This window comes from Epinephelus fuscoguttatus, linkage group LG12 (genome assembly GCF_011397635.1).
Source record: "Epinephelus fuscoguttatus linkage group LG12, E.fuscoguttatus.final_Chr_v1".
Taxonomy (NCBI): Eukaryota; Metazoa; Chordata; class Actinopteri; order Perciformes; family Serranidae; genus Epinephelus; species Epinephelus fuscoguttatus.
In genome coordinates this window covers 13,180,933-13,198,278 of record NC_064763.1, presented here as the reverse complement: position 1 = coordinate 13,198,278, position 17,346 = coordinate 13,180,933, and the positions used below count along the sequence as shown (strand labels likewise).

The 17,346-nt window shown below is 41.0% G+C and overlaps 1 protein-coding gene across 3 annotated transcripts in view; it reads left to right on the top strand.

The window, feature by feature from the left end:
• Positions 1 to 17,346, top strand: part of zbtb16a (zinc finger and BTB domain containing 16a) — a 218,597-nt gene that overhangs the window by 57,059 nt on the left and 144,192 nt on the right. The window lies entirely within an intron of this gene.

The following is a 17,346-nucleotide window of genomic DNA, read 5'->3' as shown; positions in this document are numbered from 1 at the left end:
GCTGAAGTTTTCTCCCGTTAATAGTGTGCTGTGCAGAGATGAAGGCACTCATATAAGATGGGGCAGTCATAGGCAATATGTTTATCCATAGTTAACAACACATTTTAGGTCAGATATGATGAGATGGAGAGATGCTGCCTTGTGACAGCAGCTAAGAAGAGACATCAGGTATAAATAAGAACAGAGCACGCTGTGGTTACATAATATACAACAATGATTCCCAAAGTCAGGTTTAGGAACCTCCAGGGAATATCAGGGGGCTGCCAGAAATAGGCGCAATTGTCATGCTTCATTATCTCTTTGCTTCCTTTGAGTTAGCTTCATCTGTAGTAAGTCATATTTAATATAGCTCTTTTCCCATAAGAGTGAGACTTTGTTTTATTAAAGGAAAGTTTGGGGGAAAGTCTGGATCCCAGAATTAGTATTGTGTACACAACTGACTCTGCAGTGCCAACAATAACTTTCAGTCCTCTGTTGGTTTATTAAAGTGATAAATTATTGAGTATATAAAATGCATAAAGTCAAATCCCCCAAAAATGTAATTTACAAGATTTGGGTGGATATCTTTGGAAATTATTTGAGTTTAGCGGTTGATATCCTTTTGATTGAATCAACCATGAAGGGTTAACTGACTAATCATTTTGGTACCAACTGAGTTTGGGAAATTAAGATTAAGATCATTTGTTTCTAAAACAAATATATGGATCTACAGGAAGTGCAAATGTTGCATACGTATGTTTTGTATATGAGCCATGGGGTTGAAACGGGACGCGAGTGTCACGATATGCTAAGCATTTTAGAAAATGTCATGGTTTCTGGGTATCATAGTATTTGGTATAACACAATAATTATTATTATTATCAGTTATAATGACCCTTCACCCTCAAAAACGGACCTACCATGGACGGCTGAGGGAGATCGTTGTTTGCATGATCCTGTTTAAACAGGACTTAAATTTAAATAATAGCGATAGCATTCATTCTTCTGTATGTTCGTAATTCGTCATTACGCTACGTTACGTGTGCAAAACCACGCAAAAATGCATGCACCATAGGAATAACTGATGAATCTATCACAACACTTTTGCACTCTGCTTATAGAAATGAGCGTATCTCAAAAATTAAATAACATGCATCATTCAAATAACTTATGGAGTGTTAAGAAACATTAGCTTTAGGGTTCTGCATTTAAAAATCTTTTGAATCAACATGTTTTGGGATTTTATTTTGTAAAATCTGATGAAAAAACATCTGTTTTTTGTAGGTTTTTTTAAAGGCACAATTTCAATACTGTTTCCAATTATTATGCTTTTTTGACTCATGTAATCTTTTAGCTGAGGTTGTACAGTTTTCAGGGATATAAGGCGTTTGAAGATACACCAAGAAATGACATCACAATGAGCAAAAATACCAGTGTAGGCACTGTTGGACCGTGTCTAAGTTCTAAGGGTTAAAGGGATGAAAACAGAAGGTTATTTCTTGACACCATTTTTTAAAATCAAAGTATGTATGAAAAGTTTATTTATTTATTTTTTTTATACCATCGTGAATGTACACAATATGATAACCGTTAATTTCCATACCATGGTATATGGTTTCACGGTTACTGCTACAGCCCTTATGAGCAGCTCTGCATAGTCTATATATAGTGTGTGTTAAGAGAATATAATTTGTATAAATAATATAAATGCTTTATAGCTATAAAGATCATATATACATAATCAAGGTGGAGGTACTATGGTCAAGAAAAAGAAATCAGAGACACTCATGCTATGGTGCTGTGATGTGTACAGGAATATTATGGAGTATCACACCGTCTCACCCCGACACACACACACACACACACTCTTTGAGATGAGAGCGACTTGTTTACTGCAGCCCCGCAGAGCTCCGGCTGGGGCTGTTTGGGATGCCCGTGGGTGCTGTGCAACTCTTGGAAGGCGGACGTGCAGTGAATGACAGTGCAGATGGCCTAGCGCCACTGCTGCCACCTGAACCTCCCCAAGCCCCCCACCCTCCCGGCACACACACACACACACACACACACACACACACACAAGTTCCCGAGGTCAGACACGTCAAAACAACCTGCCTGCGGCCATCTCAAGTGTCAAAATAAGTCCCTGCTATGGTTTCTTTTCTCGTTTTAAAGACTTTGATTTCCCTCACTGTAGATGCAGTGATTCCTGCTAATAATCTCATCTGTGTTATTTTGCGTGGAGAGACAGACAAAACCCAAACACACACACACTCTCTCTGAGACACACAAACACAGTGGCCTGCTGCTATCTTTTTCCCAGAATGTGATCTGTCCGGCGTTACGAGGCGTACAGTAAATCAATCCCAGAGGCATTGCATAATAGTTTGAGAGCCGTGTCCAAATACCAAAATAATCACCTTGTCAACTGGTCTGCTCTGGCTCGCGCTGGCTCCAAAAAATAAAATCACAAGGTCCCTCTCGCATTTCCAGATAAACAAGAGTGTTTACACTGAGCAGCGTTATGAAGTTGGGACACTGCTGTCGACGAAATATTGACAGTGAGCCAGTATTTCCTCAGATAAGCAACATCTGGTCAGCAGTTGTAGTCATAATTATGGAGCAATCGGATGTCATGTGCACTCACTCCTGCATATGTACAGATTGTTAATCATGTTTGTATTCTGCACTTGATTTTTATAACAACAGCATGTCTCTGTGTGTCAGCTCTGTGACTACAAGGCTCCCAGAAAGCCATAATTACACATTTTAAGATCTTTAAATGTTATTTAGAATTCACTCTGAAGCTTTTTCAACAATTAAAAACAAATCTGTCACCACACTCTTAGAAATAAGGGTCCTTTCTGAAGGGCTGAGGTCCTCCCCAGAACCATTGGCTTTTTTGAAGAAGAAGAAGAAGAAATGGTTCTTCAAGGGTTGTTTGTAAGACTTTGCATTTGATTAGGAACACTTTTCATCCAGAGAACTATTTTTGCAAAAATGAGTTTTTCAAGGACTCCTCGCCTTCAAATATTCAAATATTTACCATTGTTTCACATGGTATTTCTAAATGTTTTATGCAATAAAAAATGAAATGGGTGACACTGTGAGTTATGGTTTACAGTGACCCGTCACACTGACCTACAGTAAGAAATCAAAACAGCTGTGGTGCTGACCTGCACTGAACAACACGAGGGAATTTATAGATTTACTAATCATGTACCTTTGCTTTGTCTGTGTGCCAGTAGGCTGTGATAAGCTCCTGTTTGCCTTGATTTAGTATTGATTGGTTAAAAAGAACCCCTTAAAAGAATTGGACCCTCTCTTGTGATAGATTTGACGATTCTAAATCAGTCAGTCAATAAATATCAAACTCAGTTCCCAGTCCCACTGTGTCCTTTCTGTGGAAATATTTTGACTCTTGAATCTGTTTTCACATTAAGCCTTTTGGATTCTCTCTTTGCTGCTAACTGCCAACGCAAAGGCAAAACTTCTCCTCAAGGTCAAAGTTTGATCCGGTGTCATCTAATCTAATGTGAACTCTTTCCTCACTCAAGCACTTCCCGCTACTATCTGCATTTAACCGCTGTTTTTGTGAGTGCTGTGCCATCACACAGGTTGTTGTTGTCGTCGTTCTTGTTGCGAAATGCAGCTTTTATTGATGTAACAGGTGCTTAGCTCGACTGTGGCAGTCAAAATAACACATCTCCTCCTCTGTTTGGCTTTCAGAATGGAAGCTAAAGTTAGACATCTTTGAGGTTTTTCTGTCACTTGATGGAAGGTGATGCCAATGCATAATGCATGAGGAGAGAGGGAAGACTTCGTCTGGCTGCTTTTTATAGACCACCAAAGCTCTGCTGCTGCACACACACACACACACACACACACACACACACATACAGAGGTGCACACACACGCATGAGCCAAACGTCTCACTCGATGCGATGTAACCTCTCACAGATCAAGAAAGCAGGAGCAGAGGAAAAACAGGAATCTAGCAAACTGGCAACATTGTCGAGAATAAAAAAAAAATAGAAAGAAACAACAAGACGAAACAGAAATGTTGACGTGCTATTTTCAGATGGCAGGATCTTTTGATGCACAAACCAAAAGAGAGGCAGGGGGAAGAGGGAGCAGCAGGGCTGGTGTTTGTCTCAGAGATGGGCTTTAACAGAAATACTTTATACGTGTGATCTTACACGCTCTCCTTAGTCTTTGTTCCCACCGTTCCAACACTTCAGTGAAAGTGTCTTTAGGTCTAGTTAAAATGAGAAAAAAGAGTTATCACACAAGGGGGGAACTGGGGATGTCAAATTATTTGCAGGCAAAGCTGAGCTTCTACTTTTGGTTTGCAGACTTTGCAAACACCATTTGCTGCCCTCAAAAGTGTGGAGTTATTTTCTCCTTATCCCTCTAATCCTTATTTAACCAGGCTGGTTGACTAAGAGCACACTGTCATTTATAGTAATGACCTGGGGGAAAACTGCAGGGAGCTGCGCATATACACACTCACACCTGTGTGCCGGCCAGTACACTACACATTTAACTGGTCGACTTACACCTATGAAAAGTAATGCGCTATAATTTATATGTAACCCATGTAACTGTGTGCCAGGAGGCTGTGATCACATGATCTGTGCACCACAGGCTGTCAGGAGCAAAGGTGGTCATGTGACGTAGGATAAAGAGCATTAAGGATGTGTAGGGAGGTGGTCGAGGTGGATGGGTTGGTCAAACAAAACAGGACTTTGACTCAGGACACTGCTGTTTGTGTCCTGTGTGAAACCAAAAGTAAGCATTGAGTAGGCTTGAATGGTATCCATTTTTTCATACCTTTCTGACATTTTATGGGGATATACAGTATATGACGGTATATATTGATAAAATGTAAAGTTGAGCTTCTAGTGAAAGTGTCACTAGCTATGTTTCCATCCAAAAGTGATTCGAATCATTGGGAAATGCGCATTAAAAGAAATAAGAATGCTGTGTTTCCATTAAATGTATGGACTTTGGTGAAAACTACGAACTTGCGTCTCCCATTCTTCTTCTTCTACGTTTTCTGGCAGCTTGTAAATGCATTACCACCTTTCCAATCCCGAGTGTGGATATTACCATAGAGAAAGGTGCGCTACATCAGACTTAATTCGAACATAACTGTTTTCCATCCCCCATTTTAGATACCTAGTATGTAATATTCGATATGTGACAACTTGGGATGAGAACGTGTTGGTATTTTTGACAGTATTGAAAATGATACCTTGGGGATTCCTACATATCCCGGTGTATCCTAATACCCTGATACCGCTCAAGCCTAACGTTGAGTTATTTAAAGCAACGTAACTTCATGTCACATCATCTGGTGCTTTGTTCTTCAGTGTTTTCAAGGTCAAGGTTGTGTATCCATTATTCGAATTCTCAGACTTTCTTGTATCTCAGTTCTCTATGAGAGAACAAATCTAGGTTTCACCAGTATGTTTTGCAAGTTAGGTGGCTGATGACTTACTTGACACTCCTCCAGCAGCAGCAGCAGCAGCAGCAGCAGTGAACTGTTTTTGTGTTCTTTTCCCAGTTTGTTCAATCTTGTGATCCAGTTCAGTTCACTCACCTACAGGAGCTGCTCTCTTTGAATGATTTGTTCTCTAGTAGGAAGCTGGCATGTTCGAATACAACACCCTTAGTATTTGGGCTTTCTGTGTTTTGCCAAGGGGGTCTTTGATATTTTTTTCTCCAGCAAAATTTGCTCCTGCCAGTCTGGGGATTTGAACTGCAACCTCTGGGTCATATTCTCTCTCCACTGTCACCTCTTACTGAATAAAAGGAATTTGTCAAAAAGGAGGAAAGCACTTCAACATTGAGTGGAACTGTAGGAGAGAGGTTGAAATGGCTTCCTGAGTAACACTGAGGGTATTAGAGAGTGAATCCTACCTTCTAAGCTTTGGGGGAATCCGGGTATCTAACTGGGATTAGCTAGAAATAGTGTCTTACTGCCCAGGAAGCACAATTAGAAGTTCCTTGGATTATTCCCCCTCTATTACCTGTGAAGCCAGGCTCTTCTAACCGTATGTGTTTAGGTAGCAATCATGCTTGGGTGGTGTTGCGTCCACTAATTTTCACTCAGTTTCATGGTGTGTGACAGCTCTCTGCAACAAAGAGGAAAATCAGTGGATGAAACAGGTAGATATAATTAGTGCAAATATAACTTTTTTTTTCATTTGTGACAAAGTGGTGACACAAAAGCAAAAGCTCACATTATTTAATTAATACCAAGAGTTAATTAAACTTACAATAAGCCTGAAGAAGAGTCGGAGCTTCTGGAGCTGTATTCTTGACCTTATAGGAACACATCTCAGAGATACATTATTGTTAACTTGAGGTTCTCGCTCAGTTGTCATATCTTATGCAGAGAGAAAATAAAACCATGAAACTCTATTTTGAGGAGATTCTTCTCATGTCAGATCAGTCAAGGTTCTTTTCCTCGTGGAGCATGCAAGAAAAAAAAAAGGTTAAAAAAAAAAAAAATCTGTATGAATACCGAACAAAGTGCTTCACGTACAACTTATGAGCAAGAAAGGAAAAACTGAAAGTACCAACATAATATCTTGTCATTCTCTCTCGTGCTCTGTCGGGCTTTTATTAAAAAGGCAGCAGAACTTCTTATCTAATAAATGACGATGACAACATTTATTAGGGGATTCACTGTGAGAAGAGGGGTGAGCAGCGTCCCTCTCACTCACTATGGTCATTAATTAAGGCTTCAGCAGCAAAATAAGTTCTTAAAATCCCTCGCTGATGCAGCCTGACAACGCTTTTCTTTCCTCATATCATTACGTTCACCGCTGTCCTCCGGCACTGCCACTTCATGAAAGCCTTGTGGCTTTTTTAGCCCTGTCATGTCTGAATACAACCAGAAGGAACATTTATGTAACGGACACTTATGCCTCACTGACAAAAAGCCATAAATGAATGGAGCCAGCAGATTGTTGTCTTCCCTGTCTGAAAGGTGTTGAGAGGCCTTGAGAACACACAGGCGTTTTCAGCTTGTAAAGGGAATCTTATTATTCCATGGTTATATTGAATAATGCAAACTTTACCCAGTATATGGCTCTATAGCTGCATTATTTCAGCCTGATAGTGGCTTACTCAGGTTGGAATCTGTGTCTCAGATCACATCCGTCTTTGTGTTGTTTAAAACAAGTAGCAAGGAGAAGGACAACGAGTTCTTATCCCAAGTCGTCATGTATTGCCGCTTTGTCAGTGGACTTTCACGTCTACAGATTACGTGCTAGGTATCGTCCTGCATCTGCTGATAATGTTTCTGGATGCCACAACTAATGCTGGGACATCAACAAAAGCACATGATTAGGTTAAAATGCAGGGCTCTGAAAAGAGTGCTCCGAGGGCCACGGGCTTTCGGGGAGTGATAGTATGGGAATACTTAAAAATGTCCTTTCATGAGTCTCGGTTGGGGTTTGGTTCTGTCTGACAGGATCTAGCCTGTCCAGACAGATTTAAACACACGTTACAAATCTGGGAGTGATTTTAGATTCTGATCGTAATTACATTAGTCATTTTGCTAAAACATAATTTTTTCATCTGAGGAACATTGCCAAAATTCAAACATTTTTAACTCAACATGAAGCGCTGAAACATGCTCCTATTACAAGCCATTTAAATCATTGGAAATCTCTTTTCAGTGGTTTCCCTAAAAATGACTTGATTCAGAAAGCTGCAGTAAGAATTTGACTCAAACTGACATGACATGACATGACATGACATGACATCAGCTCGCATCACTGCACTGGGTACCTGTATCTTTTAAAATTGATTTTAAGTGCTTTTACTTATCTATAAACCTTGCATAATCTTGCACCTTCATATACCAGCAATTGCTTTTCATTTTATGTCCCAACAAGAACCGTCAAATCTTCCGCTAAGCTCCTAAAGTCTCCCACAAGAAATCTGGTGGAGCCGCTTTCTGTTTCTTATGGTCCTCCTCTCGTTAAATTTTGGAACAGCAAACTCCTTCGAATTTTTTGAAAATAAATTAAGGACCTAAAGATCTCTTGAATTTGGTTTTCAATTTGGGTTAATTTTACTGTCATCATTTTTGAAGTTTCATTGTTTTATTGATTTTGTTTTTCTCTCACTGATGGCTGAAGCTACATTATAAATTTTTCTTCTTTTTTAATTGTTACTGATTATTTACGTTAGATTTTGCCTTGTTAAGCACTGTGGGCTACATCTTTGCATGAGATATCCTGTAAGAATAAAGTTATCACAGTCATTTATATTATTATATATTTTATTACATTATGGCGATGCATCAAATCACTGCGAGAGATTCCGTCCGGCAGTGTTACAAACTGATGCAACCTGGTGGCCTATCATACCACCGCAAAAGGTGGCTTTTGGCGTTGACATCTGACGCCTTATACAGAGATGCTATATTGGGGCAAAAAATTGTAGTGCACAGCACTCACCACCAGAGGCCAGTCATTACTGATGGAACAGGCAGCTCAGCTAAGAAATATGGCGACTGTGAGTGGTGGGGATAACGTTACAGGACTGGTTAAAAAAATAAAGATGCCTGTTTGGGAGAAGTGCCACATATGAATTGAGCTTGAGATGATTTTCTCCAGATATATAAGCAGGTTATTAGCCACATGACTGTATTCAACACATCATCTCTGTTCAGTCCACTGATGAGTCAATATCCGGCGCAACAACAAGTGTCAGTGTATTTGACAACGTCAGAATGAGAAGGAACAAAAATACTGGTGTGTAGGAGAAGGACGAGCAGAACACAACTTGCAGAAAACCTCTCTGCACACTGTCCACCTTACATTTTGTCTGTTGAAGATCTAGTCACCTAAACTTTGAATTAAAATCATTATTTTTTAGTCAGCGTGCTGAGTTTTCCTGCAAGGTGTGAACGGGCTGGGAAAGGAAACGTTGGTGACAGCAGAAGGATTGTTTAGAGTTACAAAATGCCGCAACCTTGAAGCTGCATGTAACGCCATTAGGAGTTTGTGCAATACATTAATTAGTACTGTAGGTTAGGACTCTTCTCATGGGCTAACTGAGACATGACTGATTAGATTTTAATGAAACTTGCAGATATCATTAATCTAACTACTTTCAGCCAGCTGTCAAAATTGCACTCATTATCAAGATTGCACTGATCAGATTCTGACAAAAGTTGAGAGAACTGACGTATCTCGCCACCACCAGAGGCAATTACAGTTGACATATGTGCTCCCTATTGGCTGAGACAGGGACTGTGTCATTCAAGCAAGGAAACATGTTTACTGCTGTTAATTTTTTTAACGTGATGAAGCTTTTTTTTTCCTCCTGAGACGACCTCAGGGCAAATTTGGGGTTGGCAGTGTCTGTGATATTATAAATAACACAGTGTGGATGAAAGGCAGTTGCGCTCTCCCTCCCCATCCTTCTGTCTCTCCTCTTTTCCTCTTGCCCTGCTACTCATCTATGCTCAACACGAGTGCCTCGGCGTTTGCGTGTGTGGCTTGAATTTATATGAACGTCTCCCCGCCGGGGGACAACGGGGGCCAAGTCATTGATATGTGCAGGAGGACTCAGGATAAACAGCCCACGCCGACCGGTGTTACGCCAGCCTGCCTGATACATTTTGATTGAGCAAAGACAGAGGGGTGGGGTGGGGGTGGGAGGGCAATGGAATTGGGGAGGCTTAAAAGCAGGGATAAAATGACAGAGAGGGGTTTTTTTTCACCTGCCTCTCCAGACTGCCACAAAATGGACCCATGTAAACGTTAAGAACCACACATGGTGCCTCGCTAGACGATATGTGTGTGTGTGTGTGTGTCGCTGAGCTTTGGAAGACTTCAGCAAATAGATGAGGTGCCATGATTTTCCTATCATTGTGTTTTCTACCTCTACAGATGGGCTGTTATTTAGTGACATCTTTATATTTTTCATTTTCCTACTGATGATCCTTTTTGTTTCATTGAACGCTACCATCACTATTCCCCTCTCACCCTCTTACTTCTCCCGCCATGTTTGTCCGTGTGACATGGTCAGCCCCCTAATGGACTGGAAATTCATGTTGAAAAAAGTCCCTCACTCCTCCTCCTCCTCCGTCGCTCTCTGTCAGAAAAACCAACGTAAGAGGTGGTGGCGGCACACTGCGCCACTTATGGCCACATTAGGATCAGCCACCAAAGTGTCACTGAATCGCCTCGTGCATCATTTTGCCTTTGTTCGCCATGACAGGGAGTTGTGTGTGCGGCAATGGTCCTTTTCCACCCTGTGCTTTTATCCCCAAATGGATATCCCATTGGTACCACTTTCACTTCCAGAGTGCATTATCCCACTTATACCATGGATAATTTTTTAAACTCGTCTTTTTATTGACCTGTGTTTGCAGTGCAACGCTTATTGACCTGTGTTTGCTATTAACGTCACGTTACATGCTCTGTTTCTGCCTTGCAATTATGCTGGGTGATTGTTGCCAGCTCCTGTCTTTGTGTTTATGCTAGGCGGTTGTTGCTCCATCTGTATGTTGAATATTTATTGGACTCACATACATTATTAATTACAGATAATATATAAGTAGTACAGTTTGTAAATAATCAGCTCTACTGTATAAATTTAGTGTAGTGTGTTTGCACCTGGTGCTCATCAAGAGCCACAGTGTTGACAGCTGCATTAACATAGCCTAGTTAGCTGAGCACTTGGGTGAATGACAATTACAATCGGTTGAAATATATAAATAAAATCAGCAGTAATAGCACATTACCATAGTTTAATAATAGCTTGCAGCAAACACATACACTTAACATGGCTTATAATGCACCAGTACACTTGAAGGAAGTCTCCCAAACCTGTAAAATTATATATTTTTTCCTGCTTTTGATCTGGTAATTTCATCTGCACAATGTCTCACAGCTAGCAATATTTCTACTTCAGTCACTGATTATATCGTTGAAAGATGACCGAGCAGAATGACAAAGACATGATTCATCAATAGCACTTTGGTGCATGGTCTAAAACCTCAATGGAAAATTTAACCTGAGACATCTGTGCCAACAAGCCTGCTACCTAATAGGTGAAATTAGAATCGACAGCATGGGACAAAACCAAATGTTAGGAGGTCCAATTTGACCTCTTGTTGCCTGTTCTGTGGCCAGTTTTCTTTGTGACTCATATTTTTTGTTTCGAAGAATTCATATAAAAAGATCAAAGTTCACCATGAATGTAGTATTTTATCCCTTTTAGCTAATTATAACCTCATGGACATGTTTTCAACTCACCCATATTTTTGATATGTTTTGAAAAGCCCTTTGAAATTTCCTCAGCCACTCTTTGGCATTTAAAAATAATTGCAGCTCATCAGCTTAAATAAAAGTTGTTCCATCTCTGAACCACACCAGCGCATAGAGTTAAAGGTACCCTGCGTAATGTTGACCATCAGTGGAAAGACATTGATTGTGTTTGTTAGATTTTAAAGTTGTATTAATAGAAAAACTGAACTCACATGGCCCTATTTGATCGATCCATAGCTCGTGGTCTAAAGTGCATTTAGGGCGTGTCCGACTCCACTTTTGTTAAACAGCGCATACTCAGAGTAAGCCGCAAGGGGCAAAGTGGTTGAATTTAGTCCCTTAATTAATCATTAATCAATCACCTCTTCTGTACCTCCTGGGTTTCCGTAGCTCCCTCTGTCTGCCCCTCACAGTGCCGTTTTGCATTGTCGGGGGTGAGTCGTGTTGGAAAATGCTGCTGCGCTATTTTAGTGTTTCCTTTGAAAATTGAGCAGTTTATGTTGTTATCTTTGGTGCATATTGTTCACCGTTTATTCTGTCACATTTGCCGGCTGACACTGGGCTGACACCCCACCCCAAATTCCAACCTGGAGCTCTCTTGGTGTGGGGCGAAAATGCTTATCACTGCACCACTGTGCATCTGATGAATGTTCGCCCAATATTCACTCTCCTTTTTGCTCTGTTTTGTCTCCTGGGAAAAGACACAGGATCCATTTTGGAGAGAAACAGTTTTTATGCTAAGCTAATAGCTAAAGTGAAATATAAACAGGATTCCAAGTGACAACTCTTTTCATCGTCACCAAACGTCTCAGATGCTCACCATGCCTCCGCTACTTAAGTCCGAGCTCTATTCAGCAATCAGCAGCCCTCCTTCCCCCAATTATCAGTTCTTTTTCTTCCGACCGACAGAACTAATGAACAAACAGTCTTGCACACCCCACACCACGCAGCTCTTCTTCACTTTACCACCTCTTATCAATTGCCTCCCTTTATCTTTTAGTGTTTCTTCTTTCCATCTTAACCTCCCTATTCCTCTCTCTCCAAAGCCTTTATTTACGAACATTGTTTCAGGTTGTTTTATAGCTCCCTTCACAAACGGAGGATGGAGGAAAAAAATGGAAAAATAAAAGATGAAAGGATAGATGAGGACAGAGAACAACACTCAAGGCTGCTGAGGGAGAAATAGATTTTAGGCAAGCAATGAGAGATAAGTGCAAGTCATCAAGCTCGACTGTGCTTGGCTTTTCCTCTCTGTCAAATAGTTTGGTGATATAAAATGGTGATGTGAGCTGAAGAGGATAGTTTGGCAGCAGATCAGCAGTCTCTGTTAAAGCCCAATAATATGAAATGTGGATGACTCAAAGCCATTGAGGAACCGTGGAGGTCTTTGAGTTATTTTATTTGTTTCAGTGTCAATAGATCACCTTATTTTGACTTTTTTAACGGTGTTAGATTACAAGTAGAAGAGCAGGTGGGAAGCTTGGGTCTTTATTTCTCCGAATGCAGTGCTAGTTATGATATATGGCCAGCCAAGTCCAGCGGCAAAATGGGAAAAAAAGTTCTGAATTACACGAGGCAAGCTGTTACGGCTCAATAACCCAGGCCTGTAATCGGCTCACATTTCAAACACACACACTCGCGTTCAGACAGCCCTTGGTTGGGCTGGATCTTTTACGAGGAAGCACACCACACGAGGTGATCAGCATATGTTTTGTTGACATAAATTTAAAATTTATTGCCGTTGTCAAAAGTGACTGTTGGACAAAGTCGATTATTAACTGAGTAAATGGCCTGAGAGAGTTTTATGTGAACTTCCTTAATGGCTGCAGTCAGTCTGTTTCAAATCACCCTCCCTCCCTCCCTGAGCTCCCACCCACCACACACACACACCTCTCATCATCTATTTCAGAAGCACAACATGAAAGCAGACAGTTACGATGGGATTTGAGAGAGAGAGAGAGAGAGAGTGAGTGAGGGAGTGTGTGTGTGTGTGTGTGTGTGTGTGTGTGTGTGTGTGTATGTAGAGGTCTATCCAAGCTAAATCACTGAGCTGGGACAATATATTTTAGTATCCTTTTACATATCATTAAATCTTGTCGAAGCTGAATTACAGTGTATTATTAGCTCTGCTTAAGCACACAAAGCATTTTGAAGTGTACAGAATACACCTCAAATGCTGACTGCTGCCTAATGATGCATATTATTCTAATATATTTTGTAGCTGTGTGTGCACACCTTTCTCAGTCTACAAATAGCTTGGATTCATAAACGACGGGGTCACTTGCTCTCTGTTATTAGACCAGATGACGGACTCAAATGTGGGCCCTTGTTGGCTGATTTGGGCAGAAAATCATCTCTATTATCTGCACTTGCTTTTAGCCATTGTCACCAGCCAGAACAGAGTGCCCCGGGAATGAGACCTAGAACCCAGAAAAAAAAGTTGGCATTTTTGCACTCCTCGTTCACTTGTCTCAAAGTCAGTAGGTTTTTTGAACTGATTTTTGGTTTAACCTTATAGGAGCCACATTCAGAAGCTATATTACCAAATGTTGAGAAACTGTCGAACACTGCAGCACCCTGGCTAAACAGAACTGCCATCGCCATGTTTCTTTTTGTCAAGTTTGTCCGATTTAGCAACGATAACTTAGGGGTGCGGGAATTAAGATTGGTCCATTGGAGCATTGCACTTAATTTGACTTTGGTCGATTATTCATCACGAGACCAGAATGAATCTGGAAGCCAAGAATGCCGGATACATGCCATTGCTGGGCTAAGCCGTTTTGGCTTTCTGGGTTTTGCCCTCTTTCAAACTACTTTATGCTACTGCAAAAAATGTTATTTCCATATTATTTCATTATTTTCCATAAAGAAATTTCACTTCAAACCTGCACATACCTGAGAAAATAAGCTTCATACGATATTGACGAAACACAGTTCAAGGTCTACTGTGTAGGATTTAGTGCCATCTAGCAGCGAGGTTGCAGACTGCAACCAAGTGAAACTTTTCCTATGAGCCAAGTGTGTAGTTTAGTTGATCTGATAGTGATACTAGTATCGGAAATGCCTCAGATACTGCCAAAAATGCTGTATTAGGTATCTGCAAGCAAGTCTGCACACTGGCCCAATACCGTGTAATTAATTAATAAACATTCAAGTAGTTTCACTCCCAGATAAAACCACAGTTTTCCTGGAGATCACTTTGTATTCCCTTCTCTGAAACAGCAGCCTACACGAGTTGTTGTGCCGTGCAGCCACTGGAAGCTACTGTTTTTGAGTAGCGAAGAAGAATTGATTCCGATAGCTGGGAGCAAAATGTCAGCACTTAGGCAATATTTTAAACTGCAAAGACCCTCCAGTTTAGGGTTTAATATGAGCCATGCAATATAACGATAACGGTAAACATTTCACATCTATAGAGGATTCGGATGCTGTTCTTTTTTTGTTTTAATAGTGTTGGTACTCAGTATTGGCTTGTTCAAGTATTGGAATCAGTATCAGGAAGGAAATGCGAATGGCCTTATCTAGAGCCAGAGTTTGGTTTGTCCATTCTGGGCTACTGTAGAAACGACATGGCTGACTAAATGGAGCAAACCCACTCAATATGGATGTATAAACGGCTCATTTCAATTTAGCGAAAACACAATGATTACTGGTTTCAGGTGATTGCACACTAATGAAAACAGTTTCTGAATATGATATTCTGTTTCTGCTAAAATATTCCCCTAAATCCTACACAATCAGACCTTTAAAGGCCAAAATGAAGTGCGTCATTAGTGTTTCAACAGGACGGGCTTAGTCCTAAACCTTTTCTTTAACAGACTGAATTGCTGGAACAGGTGCTGGTACCATTCTGTTGAACATCAAGTAATGTGCTGTTTCAGTGGGTAGTGCTAGCTATTGCAGTTAAATTTAACACACTCTCAGCTGCGGACATACACACTGCACTATGCTCATCAACACGGTGAAAATACATGGCATTGCTTCCACTTCTAGTGGCCTTAATAAGTCCACCCATACCTTATCAGTGCTCTGTCTGGGGGGCACAATGGTCAGATTGAGGAGGGACACAAAAGGCCTTTGAAAGGCTTTGTGCTCTCTGTGTGTTGTGTTGTGGTTCACCGCTTGCGTGTGTTTTCTCCTTATCAGGATGAAAGTGTGTGAGTACATCACCTGTGATCCTTAAAGGAAAAAAATCTGGCTCCATTCCTTTGTCCATTTTGTTTGTTTCTGTCATTCGTGTGGATGACTTGTCAAAAATGACATTGCACCAGGCGTGGGAGAGACGGCAGTTTGTCCATCGGCAGTTGCCTTAATAGACCCACAATGCAGTGCAGCTGTAAGGCAACTGCTATTGATTTGTCCAACTATGTGTTTAACCAACAGCAGTCTGATCACACTTTGATGCTGTATTGTTCTGTCTGCTTTTGATTGAATGCAGTACATCCAGATTCCTTGTCTGGCTGTGGAAGAGCATTCTGGGACAAAACAGGAAATGGAAATCTTTTATTCAAGTACATTACATCATGATAATACTCCTGGACTGAATGTACGGTCACAGATCGAAATCTAACAGTGTAACAGTATCCTTTCCTCTCTCACTTGTGTCATTTCGTCTCTCTGTGTCACTTCCTCTCCCTTTTTGGCTTTTCAAGTGTCCTTCTTTCCCTTCTGGGGGCATTTGGCATTTATAGGGCCTTTTAATCACTCACTGCTTGCCAAGGGGCTGTCATTCTGCCTTTAGTTTCCAGGGTCTCTCCACAAATTCGAACCACTACAACGGCCATCATGACTTTTTCAACCCTGCTGTGTTTTTTCTCTTCATATCTCAGGTTTTTTTTTACCTCTCTTCCTGTCAGGTTTCAAGGATGTTTTGCAGCAATTAATAGCCACTGAAGCCATACCAGACTTCATTGCTTAATAACTCCTGTAGCCATTGCCACAAGACCCGCTATAATCTGTGTGTGTGTGTGTGTGTGTCTCGGTCTCTTCTCTGCTCCGTCTCTCCCTACCCCTCTCGAGGCACAAAAGAGAGCTGTAAATCAATTTGCATTCGACATCTGACATCAATCAGTCATGTTTTGGGAGAGTGGCACCACCTCCTCCTCTGCGGCTTTGTTGAGAGACGCTAAGATGGATGGCTGTCATCTCGCCCAAGTTGAGCAGATCTCTTATCAAGGGCATTGTTTCCCCAAGAATGCACTTGGCTGATCACTCTGCACCACCTGACTCGTCGACGGAGACTATGAAATCCTTCTGTTTGACGTTGTCTTGTTTTTGCCTGCCAGAAGCACACACTCACCTGAGTATAGAATCCTGCACTTTTCCTGCGCCTGTGTTTTTTTCAGCTTTGCATTGATGTGTTCAAATCTTGAGACTTGCTTATCAAACCCTAGCCTTCTCATTAGCTTAAAGGGTGGTGTTTATCCCCATCTTGATTCAACCTGACCGCAGCGTTACTATCAAAACGGAAACTCTTGTTTTTGGAGCCTCGCTGTGAGAAAGAGCAACAGATTTGGAAGATCAAGTGTGCCAAATCTGAAACAGCACCAACTTGACAAACAATCATTACAATCGTGGGTGTGTGCCTTTGTGAACCTCACTCAAGGCGAGGTATTTGAAGTTCTCGGGAGGCTTAAGGCACTGTGGCAGTTGTTTGGCAATTCGTGTCACCTTAATTGCTTTAGAGCACTTTCAGATATCTCTCAAGAATAATATGCTTTGTACTGAGCCGTGGGGTCTTTGAGGATTTCGTAACAGAGAGAGTCGTGGGGCTAGACTTTCTGTTGTCAGATGTTATTTAGTTACCTAACCTTCGAGGCCTTTACCACATAATCAAATATTGAACCTTAGTCTTGTCTGACCTTGCGCGCTTAAACTATGTTACAGCCTAATGACTGTCTATTTGGTAAAAAGACAATTCATTGCGGATCAGATTTTGCTTTAAGCCACACATCACCTTATAGGTTGGAGAGCAGCAGTCAAAAAGTGGCCCATAAATGGTTCATAACACTAAGTAGCTGTCTTATGTGCTTGCCTGAATAAATCATTCTATTTCACTTTATAGCTC